General features: G+C 36.0%; 1 pseudogene across 1 annotated transcript; it reads right to left on the reverse strand.

Annotated features, from left to right (window-relative positions):
* Positions 1-10,747: 10,747 nt before the first annotated feature.
* LOC148065342 (alpha-2,8-sialyltransferase 8F-like) lies at positions 10,748-12,735 on the reverse strand (annotated as a pseudogene). Its single transcript, XR_015713371.1, has 6 exons — positions 12,689-12,735; positions 12,520-12,604; positions 12,350-12,451; positions 11,650-11,762; positions 11,466-11,576; positions 10,748-11,395 (listed from the first exon to the last, which is right to left on the reverse strand). The product of XR_015713371.1 is annotated as an alpha-2,8-sialyltransferase 8F-like (transcript).
* Between the last annotated feature and the right edge of the window lie 3,114 nt (positions 12,736-15,849).

Consider the following 15,849-nt stretch of genomic DNA (forward strand, 5'->3'; position numbering starts at 1 on the left):
TAAAAAGCAGCTCATGTACAAAATTCATATTGGAGTTAATAGCTTATCAAGTGTCAAAGGCATTTACGCCATTAAGGTTTACTACTATTGCAATAATTACATATATAATCATAGGTTGATAATCAATAACATGTATTGCATAAATTATTACTTACAGCTAATTGATAATCAATTAAGTTGTTTGCTATGTGCATGACATAAACACAAGATGGATTATGAATACATTCATTTATTGGAAAAAAATAATTTCATCCCAAAAATAGGAAATGTATTCATGAAAAAGTGAGGAACATAACAACAAACATTAGATTGTCTTCAGTGGATTTCTTTAAGGGACAGGACTAGAGCACATGTTTCTTAGTTGACCACTGAAGCCTGAGAACTTCCAGAACAACAGTGAGTCCTTCTACCTCAGTTTTACTCTATTTACACCAAATTTCACAAGCAGGTTATATAAGCACCCATGACATGTTCATGATCAGACCAGTTCTAGAAGGTCAAACACAGGCTTGATATTGAGTCTAGTGTGAACTCTGTCATTTTCAGACCCCCAGGGGCCGCAGGGAATGAACTGGGGCCAAAAAACATGTTTTTCATGACTGTTCCTCTTTTGCTCTTATGCTCTGTTACCCTCAGACATGTGACACAGTCTGTGTGACCTCTGACACCTTTAAAATCATATGCTGGTGGAACCATAAAGATGGCCCCTCCCAAACCGGAAGTAGCTTCAAGAAGCACCTAGAGAAACACCCTTCAAAAAATATTTGTTAAAACAGATTGTGAAGAAAATCTAAGATTTTAAGTTCATTTAAATTAATAATGGTCGATTTATAGAGCTTCAATGTCGAGATTTCTTTAAGTTTACCATGGTGCCACAGGGCACAGGAAGTTCATAGCAACATCAAACTACCACAGTTCAGCTCAATATTTAGTTTATAATAACATATCCAAATATGAACTCTGAGGTCCAAGTAGAAAAAAAGTTGCACAAGTCCATTTCTGGAAGTTCAGGTCTGGTTATTCTGTTACACTCAGAGACCATCTTGACAGAAGAATGACAACCTCTCCCTTATTTTTGCACCGATGGACACCAAAGGTCTCACACCGATAGTAGGAGACCATCTGATATAATATAATATTATATATATATATATATATATATATATATATATATATATATATATTAATACATACATATTATAATATGTAATGTTATTTACCCAACATGTCCAAAAAGTAAGTTGAATGACTTACTTCGCCACAACTATTGTATATATATATATATATATATATATATATGTATATATACAGTAGTCTGGATTCTGTCATCTGCAAAATTTGAGGATCATGAAAGAGGGATGAATTGAGGGGCAGCACGGCTATTGAACTAAACAACCTCTGCATGAAACTATGGCAGCTCAGAAAAGTAACCAAGAGCAACATGTTCCTCTCCATGCACTGCTGAAGGGAACGTTTTAAGACATCCTTTGTTCCTTCTGCCACTACACGCTTAAGCATGTCTCTCCCTCATGCTTGACTTGCACTTTACTTTTAATTTGCAAGTTTTGAATTATTTATTTATATTTTTACAGTTTCTTTCTAGGTGCACTACTTCAGCAGGTAAGAAGATTAGGTATTTTAAACAAAGTGGTCCTTTTTTTCTTATTGTTTTGATTGACAACGTTTATTAAAATTGAGGAATATAAAAGGAACAATAAATTCCTGTGTGTATGTTTGAGTTGACGTACAATGAAATGAAAAGAGATGCCATCACACCCCTTGAGTAAGTGCCGATTAAGTTTCCAGTAAGATATAGGTGCCACCACTCCCTCGTAAGGAATGTTAATTATCCGAGGCATCGTTACCTCAGATAAGGCTTCAAATGTCACTCATCACCGGCATATCTGAGGTTACAGTGATTGCTCAGCAGGTTTAAAGGCATTCTACTTCTTGCTTCCTAGTCCAGAAACGGATTTGGCTTAAATGTCAGTATGAGAGCAATTTTTAGTTTACTTTAGATATAGTGACGGCTCATCATTATTACTTTGAAAGAGATGGCTTCCCTCCGCTCCACACAAAACATCTCTGGACTGTATTTCATTCTTTCCACATAGTTTTTTTTTAAAATAATTTAAGCACATAATAACAATAATATTAACATATTTTTTAAATTTATTTTGCTTAATTATTGGCACAAACTACAAAATAAATTAAGAATGTTCATGAGATTTATTAGCACTCACCTTGTAACATACCAGATGTCACAAGGGATATATAAACATTACGGCATAAATATGAGCATGTTACGGTTATTGTTGATGCTTGGTAAATTATGTAATTATATATTCTGTTTGTGTTTGGGGTTTTGTATGGCGGGAAAATCGGGGGAAAGTTTTTTTAAGGGGTTGAGGGGAGGGGAGAGGGAAGTGAGAGGTGAGTGGAGACACCTGGGGAACCACAGGAACCAGCGACAGAAGCACGATGCAGGTGGACAAACTGTCCGTGTCCTTCAACCGGGGAATTTGTTCATCACCACGCCGGCAACACAGATGAGTAGTTTGCTTTTTTCCACCTGTCGTAATGCAGTGATTGCACTGATAAACGAGACTTCACCGTGGGCCGTCCAGCGTCTCTGCACCTCACCGGGGGGAGTTCACCTAGGATTAGTTTAACGAAGCCATTTTTTTGGACATTAATGGACTTGAACATTGGACACTGATCGCAGGGGGATTTGACTGTGGTGTTGTCGCGGGTGTTCATTGTTTTGTTTCATGTTTGTTTGATCCCTCCTTTAAGGAGCACTTTTTGTTAAATCTTTGAGTATCTTATTAAGTAAATACATTTTGATTAATTTCTATAACGGCTTTATGTGTGGTCAGTGTTGTTTGAATTAATGCTGTCACTCTGGTGCGTCACCAAGTCCGCACCAGAGCTCCGCCCCATGAAGAATGTGTGTGTGTGACGATATCTCGAGGAGTTATGTGATAAGGTCCGTTACAACCTTGTTTGACTTGACTTGAATTCTTATCAATTCAATCATCATTGACGCATCATTTCTGAATGATATGATGGCGCAGGTGTGTTTGGCTGCTCGTCTACTGCTCCTGTTATGCTTAGTTTTAAAGTTAATTCTGACCAGGGCCGGGTCTAGGCAGGGGCAAGAGGGGGCCTGGCCCCCTCAAATAAATGGTGTGCCCCCTCAAACTTACATGTAAGTAAGTAAGTAACAGCACAATGCCCCCTCAAGATTTGTGGCTGCCCCCTCATACATGCCTGTCTAGACCCGGCCCTGATTCTGACACTTAACACTACGCAGCTCGAGTCTCGGCTTGTGAGTCTTGATTTTCGAAACAAGTCGAATTTCAGAAATGCTCTGTTTGTCCATAACCGACAGAAAACCTTGCTGCCGCTCCTAGCTGGAATAGCAGCTCACGTGTTCCGAACGCCGGCCCTACCCCGCTGGAGGAAGCGGCTATGTCAACGTGGGAAACGCAGCAGCGAGAGAGGCTGAAGAAGTGGTAGCTGGCCCATAGATATGGGAGATTATCATTTTCTTTTCTAATCCTTTTTTATATCATTTTTTTATTATCATATATTCTTTTTTAGTTTCAAATTAATTAGCAACCTTGATGAGTCTGTACGTTTGTAGAATTCCTCACACTGATAAACTATACCTGATTCACGTTTTACTAAAAACCTTGGTTTGCGTCGTCATTCGTCATATCTGTCTATCTGGGGTGTGTAGGGTGGTCGCTTTGAGGGTAGTCCATCAATCGCTACATGTTTATGTAACTCAGCCGAACACACATCGCGGAAAATGTGACAGAGAAGTGTCATCCGAAAGTGAGAATATGGGCGCTTGAAAAAGCGAACACTTTTTCAGATGTACATAACGGTAAATGTTCATGATCTATCTCTAGATCTGGGGTCGGCAACCCACGGCTCCGGAGCCACATGTAATTCTTTCAGCCCTCTGATGTGGCTCACTGTGTTTTTTGAAAATAAGTATTGGTATAGTGTGGACATTGTGGGGATTTTGTGTTCCGATGAACCGACCCCTCCCCAGCCTCGTACGTGGTGGTGGAATGAAGGACAGACACATGGATGAGTTTAAGAAAAATGCTTGTTTAGTGAATTATGCAAAAGTCAGAGATAAATGATTTGTAGAGTTTTTTTTCGAGTGATGCATGAAAAACGAGCAGCCCTCTCATTCGCTTTACTTTTCATTTGACAACAAAAGTAAGTAAGTAAGTAATTACATTTGTAGTGCACTTTCCAGACCAGGGTCACAAAGCTCTTAATTAAAACAATACTCAAGTGTTACAGTAAAAGATGCACTGCTGAAGGGAACGTTTTAAGACATCCTTTGTTCCTTCTGCCACTACACGCTTAAGCATGTCTCTCCCTCATGCTTGACTTGCACTTTACTTTTAATTTGCAAGTTTTGAATTATTTATTTATATTTTTACAGTTTCTTTCTAGGTGCACTACTTCAGCAGAATAAAAGAAGAATAGGTATTTTAAACAAAGTGGTCCTTTTTTTCTTATTGTTTTGATTGACAACGTTTATTAAAATTGAGGAATATAAAAGGAACAATAAATTCCTGTGTGTATGTTTGAGTTGACGTACAATGAAATGAAAAGAGATGCCATCACACCCCTTGAGTAAGTGCCGATTAAGTTTCCAGTAAGATATAGGTGCCACCACTCCCTCGTAAGGAATGTTAATTATCCGAGGCATCGTTACCTCAGATAAGGCTTCAAATGTCACTCATCACCGGCATATCTGAGGTTACAGTGATTGGTCAGCAGGTTTAAAGGCATTCTACTTCTTGCTTCCTAGTCCAGAAACGGATTTGGCTTAAATGTCAGTATGAGAGCAATTTTTAGTTTACTTTAGATATAGTGACGGCTCATCATTATTACTTTGAAACTGATGGCTTCCCTCCGCTCCACACAAAGTAATTACATTTGTAGTGCACTTTCCAGACCAGGGTCACAAAGCTCTTAATTAAAACAATACTCAAGTGTTACAGTAAAAGACGTTACTTCACACAGCACTATAGTTGAGGCTCGCGCTGTGATGCACTCGCCCTCCCTCATACGTCTCAGTCTTAAAGGAACAGTAACATGCACAACACATCTAACAGCATTTTACTTTAGCTTGTCCAAAAATACAATTTTAATTTGATCAGAAATGTAAAAAAAACATTACGCTAACTAGTCTGTCTTGAATCAGGGAAAACATGGAACTTTATTAAATTAAATGTGTAAAAATCACAGCAAAGCATGTTGCAGTCTAATATTAGTTATACTGGATTAAAAGAGATTTTTTTACCAGGAAATTCCACCTTGCCCCCACTGTTGGGTCCTGATAAGATAAACTTTATCTTTATTAATACATGTATGGGTTTAATAGGTATGATACAAAAACTACATTTGCCCTTAGAGACAAGATATCTAATCTTCACACTATCACTATTTTCATCATCTTATTAAAGTGATCTGCTCTCACTAAAGATGGGTTCATGTTCCACCATCCATTCTGACAAGTGAGCGTTAACTACATTATTTCTTTGGGGGGGCCACATTTATGCAACTGCCAATTTCAGCTTAAATGCAGATAACAATGTTTCTTTTGGACCAATAAAATGTATTTCAATACTGAGATGTTTCTGTTTCCATAAGGTATAACATGTGTTCAAATTAAGTTGCTGCTTCAAAAGCACAGCAAGTGACAAACTGATGCAGTGATATTCCTAAGGGGTGCCCAAACTTTTGCATCCCATTGTGTATATACAGTATATATATATATATATATATACAGTAGTCTGGATTCTGTCATCTACAAACTTTGAGGATCTTGAAAGAGGGATGAATTGAGGGGCAGCAGGGTCTCACCTTATTCAACTAAAATGTTCAATGGGCCAGATTTTCAAAGCCTCTCACACTTGTTGGTCGCTTTATTTCTGTATTACGAGTATAAAGGCTTTTTTGCCGAGTAAGTACCCCTCAACAACTATGAAACTATGGCAGCATAAAAAAGTAACAAAGAGCAACATGTTCCCCTCCATGCACTGCTGAAGGGAACGTTTTAAGACATCCTTTGTTCCTTCTGCCATTACACACTAGTCTCTCCCTCATGCTTGACATGCACTTTACTTTTAATTTGCAACTTTTGAATTATTTATTTATATCTCTTTACAGTTTCTTTCTCGCTGCACTGCTTGAGCAGAATAAAAGAAGAATAGGTGTTTTAAACAAAGTGGTCCTTTTTTCTTATTGTTTTGATTGACAAAATTATTAAAATTGAGGAATATAAAAGGAACAATAAATTCCTGTGTGTATGTTTGAGTTGACATACAATGAAATGAAAAGAGATGCCATCACAAGTCAAATACATGTTGGCCATGTATTTGACTGACTTGAATGAGATCGAAATTTATAAATGTCTGTATGAGAACAATTTTTTATTTACTTTAGATAAAGTGACGGCTCATCATTGTTTACTTTGAAACTGATGTCGAATGAAAATGTTAGAATATTCCCCTTTCTATAACTCATTCCACCTAGTCTGTAGTTCGGATCATAAACACCTCAGTAATTATTTAGCTTTCATTTCGATTTCTTTTCCCCGATTTAAGTCAATTATTAAATATATATATATGCCCACTTTATTGAACGAGTCATTTTATTTTTATTAAATGTGTTCCATTTGTATAATGTATGCAGTGAAAAAAAAAAAACGGTCTTAATTGTAACATTAAAGTAGCTAATCAGGGGCTTCGTCACATGTACAGCGGGCACTTCCGTTGGTGTCAAAGTCGAGCGTATCGTCAGACCAGGAAATGAAAGAACTGAAAGTGATTAGGTTAAAGAAGATTGTCTTTTTGTCAATATAAATGTTTTATGTGTGGTAAAAAGTATCATGTAACCATTCTTTTGATGTTTCTTTAACCCATACAAATATTTTAAAGAGACGTTCGCATATGCCGCGTGTGACGTCATCATGTAGGAAGAGGGGGGACCGATATTGTAGGGGGGACAGAAAATGTACCGACACACCCAAGGCATCCTACCATCCGACGCCATGCAATTCCCCCCTGGCGTCCCTAAGGTGACGTTACAGGGGGGACAAAACCGTCGGTTTTAGCCTACCCGGGTCACACAGTAATATACAGAGCACTCCCCGACGTCGGATTCAAACGACCTGGGTTACATTTGACGCGTCGCCTAACTCGTCGTTGCCATGGTAACGTGACGGGAAGTGTCGCTGTTGTCATTTGGCCACCGTAATTCTAAAACTATGAAGCGCACTTGAAATGTTTAATGTCAACACTGCGATTCTACCCCCGATTGTGCTTAACGACCTCGAACCACTTTGAGGTCGTACACGACGACCATAAATCAGTAAAAAATGCTTCATTTGTATTTTTTTCGAAGCTTGGATTGTTCAAGCATCACGGAAGTCAAGAGGCTCTTGCGGAGTAATATATGCTTAAAAGGTCCCGTAAAAGTGACTATATTGTATATTTTTAGGTGTTTCAACTCCATAATGTTGACATTGTTTTATGAATGAGTAAAATAAAGTCTGGATGTGCTATTTCGCTTGATCCTCTTTATAATCCGGTGCGCTTTTCTATAAAAATAGAATCTTAGATTTTATCTTTAGAAGTGCGTCTAGATTCAGTAGAAATAGCACGAACACCTGATAAATCACAGATGAAGAATGAATTCAATGCTTGGAAGGTGAGCATGTTAAGTTTATTAAATCAGTCCTCGTTGTGCACCTTAACATTATATCTTATTGATAATTCCACATTGTGCTTCACTTTTTATACACACAGAACTGCCTATTTGAAATCTAAATAATAGTCAAAGCAAATAAAAACTTTTAAGTGTTGAGCCTATTGGACCCTTATAGTACGAAAGTACGAAAATACTACAAAAAGATGTTCTTCTTTTCCCCAGATTGACGCAACGTTCATCGAATTCCTGGATAATTCTCTGGCTTTTCCTACCGGGATCGCGTCACACTGGTGCAAGCACTTCTGAAGGGTCGTGGTTCAAACTATTGGGAAAAAATCAATTCCAAAACATTTCATGTTTCATTGTGTAGAAAAAAATATTTACAGCAACAATTTTGTCATGTTTTTTAAATGTCTGTACTATGAGTGATGTTTGCTAGTTGTCTTGTCAAAAGTACTGCAGTACTTACAAAATATATGTTTAACACAATAATACATTCTTTTGTATACATATACAATAGTGGACTGTGAACAAAATTCAAGTTGTAAAAGTTAAAAGTGCATGAAGTGAAAGTTATTTATTGTTCAGTATAATCAGATAAAGTCAAATGAGCTTCTGGAAGTGACCACACTTTGAAGATAATACAACAGAGAGAACCACAATAATCACCTGATGTTTAAACATTTAAATGGTCAATTTAGTTTATAAACTCTACTACTTTATTAGTTCTGCTGCTTCATCTGCCTTTGTGTATGTTTGAAATTGTTCCTTGTTTCCTGAGAGACTCTTGAGATGATCCAGCACCAAATGAGTGACAGCATTGTGGTCCCAGGATAAGTAATATTTTGCAGCTCTTCCTGTCGCATGTCCTGGTCATCTGTGGAGAAATAATCCACATTTTAAAGGATCACTCCTTTTTTCACAGTGTTCTCATACAGATCCTAATATCATCTACTGTGAGGAGTAACTGAAGTATTAATATTTACAACATTAATGAATGATTTGGTTTCTTTCTTTTTGAATGACATCGATCTGGAAAAAAAAGAAAAAAGGATAGAAGTTAGTTTTCCGTGTTAAAGTCACGTTTTAATACTGCATTTGCAAACTAGGACTTAAAATTATTTATACTATTTTTGATTCATGATAAATGATGAGACTGCGAGGGATGAGAGGCAGAGACGATGTTAAACATCAGAAACACAGTCACGTCAGAGACAGACATGGATGTTGAAATAAAGATACATTTGGAAATGTCTTCGACTTAATGCACCGGAGTGAACATAAACAAACTCTCGTCTAAATATAAAAACCCCCATAACATTCTACAAGCACACAGTGGTACTGTATGACACTTACTTCTTCACAAACGAATTCAGATCCAACCGTGTAACATTAACTGGAGTAAAAAACTTTTACAGCATGTAAAACCGTTTTCACTGGTGTCACACAAGTAACGGTCCTACCGGAACATGCAATAATATTGCTGCAATAGTATATTAAAAAGAGACAATATAACGTTGATGTGCACAACGAGAGCTGATAATAATAAAACAACTTACATGCTCATCTTCTAAGGCGTTGAATTCACTCTTCAGGCTCCACTGGTTTATAAAAAGTCAGGCGCTTAGAAGGACTTCAGGCAGATATGATGTACATCAGCAGAAACGTTTAATAATTGTGTTATTAATGCTGCGATATCATTAAATAAAGTGATCATGTCAAAAATAACATGATAACAATCCATAACATTTGTATTAAACTGCCGAAGTATTGATTTAACAACTTTATTTTGAAGTTGCTTAAAAAAGGGGTGGCATCCTGTGTAATCAAGTTCTCTCACACTCACTACCAAGTTCTCTCACACTTACTATTAAGTCCTCATGCACTTATGTACAAGATCTCTTAAACTCACTATCAAATACTCATATACGTACAATAAAGTACTCACACACGTACTATTAAGTGCTAATAAAGAGTTTGAAAGTAGTTGTGAGCAAGTTTGATAGAAGGTGTGAGAGGGTTTTATAGTAAGTGTGAGAGGTCTTGGTAGTGAGTGTGAGAGGTCTTGATAGTGAGTGTGAGAGGTCTTGATAGTACGTGTGAGAAGTCTTGATAGTGAGTGCGAGAGGTATTGATAGTGAGGGTGAGAGATAAACTGAATTTTGTCTCAAATGGCCCCTCATAACATTGTCAGATGACACGCAGTACGACACAACGACTTTTGGCACTTATTGAACGCCATATGGAAAGGCACTTTACCAATAACCATTACCTACTTAAGATCTGTTAGATAGTTCAGATAGTTTTATGTACTATTTATTAAGATATATTAGTTTTATAAGGAATTACCCTTCCTTGCATTTTCTTTTTTTTGATTGACAAGATGAAATAATGGATGAAAATGAATATATATAAATAATACAAAGAGAAGCATATATGTATTGTTTTTCCTATGTTTAATGTCCTGCATCTCACAGAGGTAGAATATCAGAAAGCAGAAGGAACCTTAATAATTCAATTTAATGATGAAAAAAGACTAAACAATGTATTCAAAAAGGAATTTATGTAAATTCTCCCGACCATAATACATTCATCAGATGCGCAACCTTGTTTTAGTGCTGATAAAGGATTGTTCACTTGAACACAGTCATATATAACCACAGACAAAAAAGATAAAATTGAGATAAAAAAAAAAAAACAGTGCAACAGTGACACCAGTCGGTCACTAAAGGTCTTAACGACTGGTGCTCCTGGATTTTTAAGAAATAAACATTGAAGAAGTAGATTAATAAACGTATCAAGTCTTAAAAGAGTATAAACCAATTCTTGTCTCAACAGGATAAAACAAACACACAATTCTAACACACATAAAATATATTAAAAATGACAAATATATTACAATTAAAACAAATAAAAAACAAGAGAAGACTAAATTGCTCTATTGGGAGGCAATTTTTTTTTTTAAATATCGCTGTACCTGAGTTTCGAACAGCTTTCCTGAAATTTGATACCTAAATTATTATGCTCCTGTCAATGGTGTCCAGTTTATGTTTGGTGACACTAGATAGCATAGGCTTATGTTCACACAGTTGACTGGAAATATGTTGTTTGAGTGTAGAACCGAGGGAGACCTGAAGAGGGCACTAGGGGTTTGCAATAAGAATGATGTTATGCAGAGATGAGTGTAACAAAGAATTTCATTTACGTCCCACAAGCTCCAAGATGAAGCCGGATGACTCCTTTTGTGTGTAGCTGTAACAATAAATCGAACTCTGTGGACCTTTTGTGGAACTTCTTTGGCAGTGTGTCATCATAGTAGTGATGTGGCATGAAGTAGAGTCCAAACGGATGAATACTGAAGGGCCAGAATCCATACACATGTATGTCTCGACAGACTTGTAGTGCCATGCTCACCATGAATAAACCACTACTGAGTCGAGCAGCCTTCACACCTCTGGAACGCCAGAACTGAGTCAGCTTACTCATATATTTTGGGTTCAGAAAGACAGGACATGATGGACTCTTCAGTTCTCGTAGGATGCTGATACTTTTAAAGACCAAAGGATTTTGATCCTGTAAAGTGATCAAGGCGCCTTCATATGATTTTATCTTCTTGATTATTTCTTGGCTTTAATTTTCACTGTTTCTAAGTGCAAGACAAGTCAGAGTTAAAACCACGATACAACTTGATTTCAGTACACCAATTAAATACTTACATTTTAGTGAAAATACTTGGGTTTGCCGTCACAAAACTAGATTTATTGCCCACATGTGTTTTGAATTCACCATGTAGTCCCATGTAGTTGCCATGTAGAGGCAAGTTACACCTGGATGTTGGAATAAGAACAGCAGAATAAGTCGGTTATGAAGTAAGTTGACATAAATCCCTCACATCATTACCTGATGACAAAATCTGCTGAATCGATCTTCTTCCCACAGCGACTGACGTAGAGGATTCCTCCATTTCCAACGACAGAACATGTGTCCCAGGTTTTATTGAGGAAAGGATTTTTCTGTAAATACATAACTATTGGGAATACACTTACGTGGTTGACAGAGACAAATGCAAAATGAAGTAATTTTAATGTTAGATTCGAAACAAGATGTTTTTATAATAAATAACAGTTGACAAATATTAACATCTATATATTTGATAATAAACTTTTTTTTTTCCCCTTCACACTAAAAATAACTTTTGGACTCATGTGAAACATGAACATAAATTATAAGGCAATAAAACTGTTGTCATGAGACGATACAAGTTTTAATCATCAAAAAAATTTTTGTCCAGCGAATTTGTGCATTTAAGTTCAATACAGATGAGGCTAATGAAGAAGGAAAAAGAGATGCTACATCAACTTGTTGTTAAAACGTTGGAGACGACAGCGCAAAAAAAATCACTCAATACAAATATGATATTATATAGAAGCTTGACAATTACTTTACTGCTAGACAATGTCGCTTTACTGCTACGTTACAGGAACTTTTTAAATTTAGTAAATTAATGGTTATTATCAATTGTATTCCATAGGACAAAGAGAAACGTTCAATAGACAGTTATAATTGCTGATACTGATAGGAGCCCGACGACGGAACTTACACGAGGAAAGAAGCTGAAGAGAGGCTTTGCTACTACAAGTTCACATGTTATATGTAACCCTACAGGATAGTTGATCTTGGTAATAGTGGCGTCTTTGCACGACTGCGGGCTGTACTCAACGTTCCACCAGAACTGTAAAAATCATTAAAGTAAGTTTTAGAAAACAAAACGATTCTCACCTTAATCCTTTCCTAATTCCATCATGCCTTCCGCCATCTCATAGAATAAAAGTCCACAGTCTCCTGAATAAGTTTCCTGTCACAATTTCAAAAGTCAGGCCCTTCACTTCTCGCTATTGTCTTTTCCTGTTTTATTTGATCTTATATTGATTTCACCCACTGGCAGCCTTTGCAAAATTGGGAGCGTTTCAGGGGTTGTCTCTTCATCGTAGGTGCTCCATAATAGTCTAAGTCCCTGTGAAAATTACATCAAGAGATTTTTTTTTTTAAATCATTGTAGAAATTACAACTTTTGGTCCCAAAAAATTACTTTATTACTTTAAAAAATAATAAGAATGTTCAATTCATCTGTCGGATTAAAAAACGTAATGCTTTAAACAATGATGAGAAATCAAATCTTGGTTCAAAGACACGTTTAAATTGCAATTAATGAGAAAGAACCAGCAGTGTTTTCAGTTCTCTATCTGAACCATTTCTGAGGAAAAAGGAGTTGGGGCTGGTGTTATATCTCCATTCCAGATTCTAAGTTTATTATTATTTAGTTATCCTTAAAGTCAGAGGTGTTTTACTCTTCAGAGTCAAATTCCTGATACAGAGATTTGTCTCCAAATCCCTTTCTCGTACATTAAGTAGACCAACAATACCAGAATTGATACAATAATAATATTATATTTGGGTAAGTAAATTTGATAAACATACTTCAATTCTACATTTTTCCAAAATTATCTATCAATCCATCCGCCTATAATGAAAGGTACTAAAGATATTATTTATAACCTGGAGGAACTAACCGGAATAGGAGATTATTTAAACCATAAAGATAGTGAATACAACCTTGCTCTGTTCATGGTTCAATATTAACCTACAGGTAATAAAAAAAACAAATAGGCCAGTGAGATTGTTTGAAATGTGAGCGTTGACTTTAAAAAGTGGTGTTATGTTGTAAATAGTAACATTAACATCATTTTAACCACTGACAAGCTGACTGTGTGCGTACTGTTTTAGCTATTTTCAAAAGACAGTTTGAATTAATAGATAGATAAAACTTAATTGACACTTCAAATAATAACAAATAATATGACTTTAATGTCTGTTTATAAAAGGTATTTCAGAGCAACAAAAATTATTTTAAAAGCTCTGAAATGACAAATTAAAAATGAGTTTAAGTTGAAAATAGTTAATGTGTGTAATTGCCAATTTCACAGACACGATTCCAATTTTGCAAATATAATATTGTTTTTTTTTAACAAATATTACATTTGTAGATAATCCTGGGTGCATTCACAAATCTTATTGAGGCAAAAATGAGCCCCTAAAAAAGTGACAAAATGATCTTCCCAAATATTTAACATCATTTGATATCCAGCCAAAGAACATTATGTCTGTTATTAATTATAGCAAACAGAAACTGATGAACAGCCTTTAACACTTTCTTATCCAACATAAACAGGGGAGTTAGAAAATTGCACTTACTTGTCAAAATTTGCAAAGAATAAAGTTGTCGCCAAGGCACCAAAACAAATGACTACATATAAAAAGCTATTCATCGTTCTACCTTCTCGTTATTTTCTTTCTGTTCCTTTTACTGTGAAATAATCAGTTTCAAATTCACAGCCCTCTTAAATACCTGGTTATCAAGACTGGGGGGTGGACAACTTCCCTGTTTGAAAAAAAGCCTTGACCGCATGCTGTCAAAAAATGGAATAATCATGGGTGAGGTTTGGATTGCTGATAGCTGGTTACAAATAAACTACACATTTAACAAATTCAAAGTGTCTTTGACAAAGGGGGGGATCATTGTATCAGATTTAAGTAGAATTTCTTTTGTTAATCCTTACTCCTCATTCTCAATTTAAGAAATTCTATATCTTACCTAAGTAAAGAACACATTTTAAATGTTAAGATTAACAAAAATTGACAGCAGTGCTGCTCAAGTCTAATGGTTTGATTCCATATCTTCTTCCTCAACTCTATCTTGAATTATGTGTGTGCTCATGAAGTTAAATTAGTCCATCAAATATATGAGCTTCAACAAGTTGGTAAAATGTGCATTATCACCGTTTCATAATAATTCATAAACTTGGCTTTTTTGTCAGAATACAACCTTATGTTCTGGTACAGGAACCGTAGATATGTATGGAGGACACAGCATTTTCCTTAAGCTCTCTGGCATTGTGCAGCAACACAACATCCTACACTGACATTGTACACATTTAAAAGAAATAAAGAAACTAAGTCTGACAATTATTGTTCCTTGCTGTCGAACAAAAAGAAACCCATCCTTGTTAAACCCTATCAGACCTGGATAGAATTAAATTGAACCAATTAAAACCAATTCAAGTCCCCAAAAAATTATATTATATATTATTATTATATTATACTTCTTTCTATATACTTTAACCACCCGGCAGGTATGGTGTGAATTACTTAAAGTACATTTCACCTACATATGGATTGATGAGAACTACAGGATAGTACACTGAGTACACGTTTGTTAACATTTGGGAATCCTCACAAGACTGCTTTGGTCTTCAGTTTCTTTTTGTGTGTAAATTGTGTGTATCGTAATTTTCTTTCTTCACAATTTAACTTCACAGTCGACCATTTAATCTCACCAAGTTTTAATTATCCACAGCTGAGTCAGAATCATTCATCTTTCCACAGGGATAACGGCATAACTTTTTGACAGATCTTTAGTGCAGCTCTTTTATGCATGTGGTTTATATGGTTTATTTATGCACTGCCACCTTTGTGGCCCCTTTCACATGATCGATCGAATTTCCCGAAAGAGTATGACGGCTTTACTGCATGTGCCAAAGGTGGCTTGTTAAACACACTTCCTTGTTAATTTTCCTTGGTAAATAACTGTCATCATGTGTGGACTAACTGAACCTTTAATCCGATAGAGAAAAACTAGTTTACAACTGCCTAGCTATTAGTGGATTTTTGCTATTCACTTGAAACTGGCTGGTGCTTTGTCGTGATTTTTAAATAAAAAAGTACAAAAGGTCAATATGAAATATTGTGTAGTATTTACTTTGTTACTTTTATATATCTGGGAATATAATAGAAATCAATGAATCACCAATTCAAGGATTATTGTAAGGAAAGTCAATATTTCTAATTGGATCTTTAGTCCCCCCTTTCTCTTTGTTAAGGAACTTGAATACAGAGATATACTTAAGGGTTATTTGAAGTGGACCTTTGCCATGGTGGACAGAAATGGCCTTTGCTAAGGATGTGTCGTGAGGTTTCATGAAACAGTCTTGTGTTTCAATGTTTAAATTTCAGCTCATGTGTCAATGCCCAATAGGTGGTTCT

The sequence above is a fragment of the Callionymus lyra genome, chromosome 15, assembly GCF_982586985.1.
Source record: "Callionymus lyra chromosome 15, fCalLyr1.hap1.1, whole genome shotgun sequence".
Lineage (NCBI taxonomy): Eukaryota > Metazoa > Chordata > Actinopteri > Syngnathiformes > Callionymidae > Callionymus > Callionymus lyra.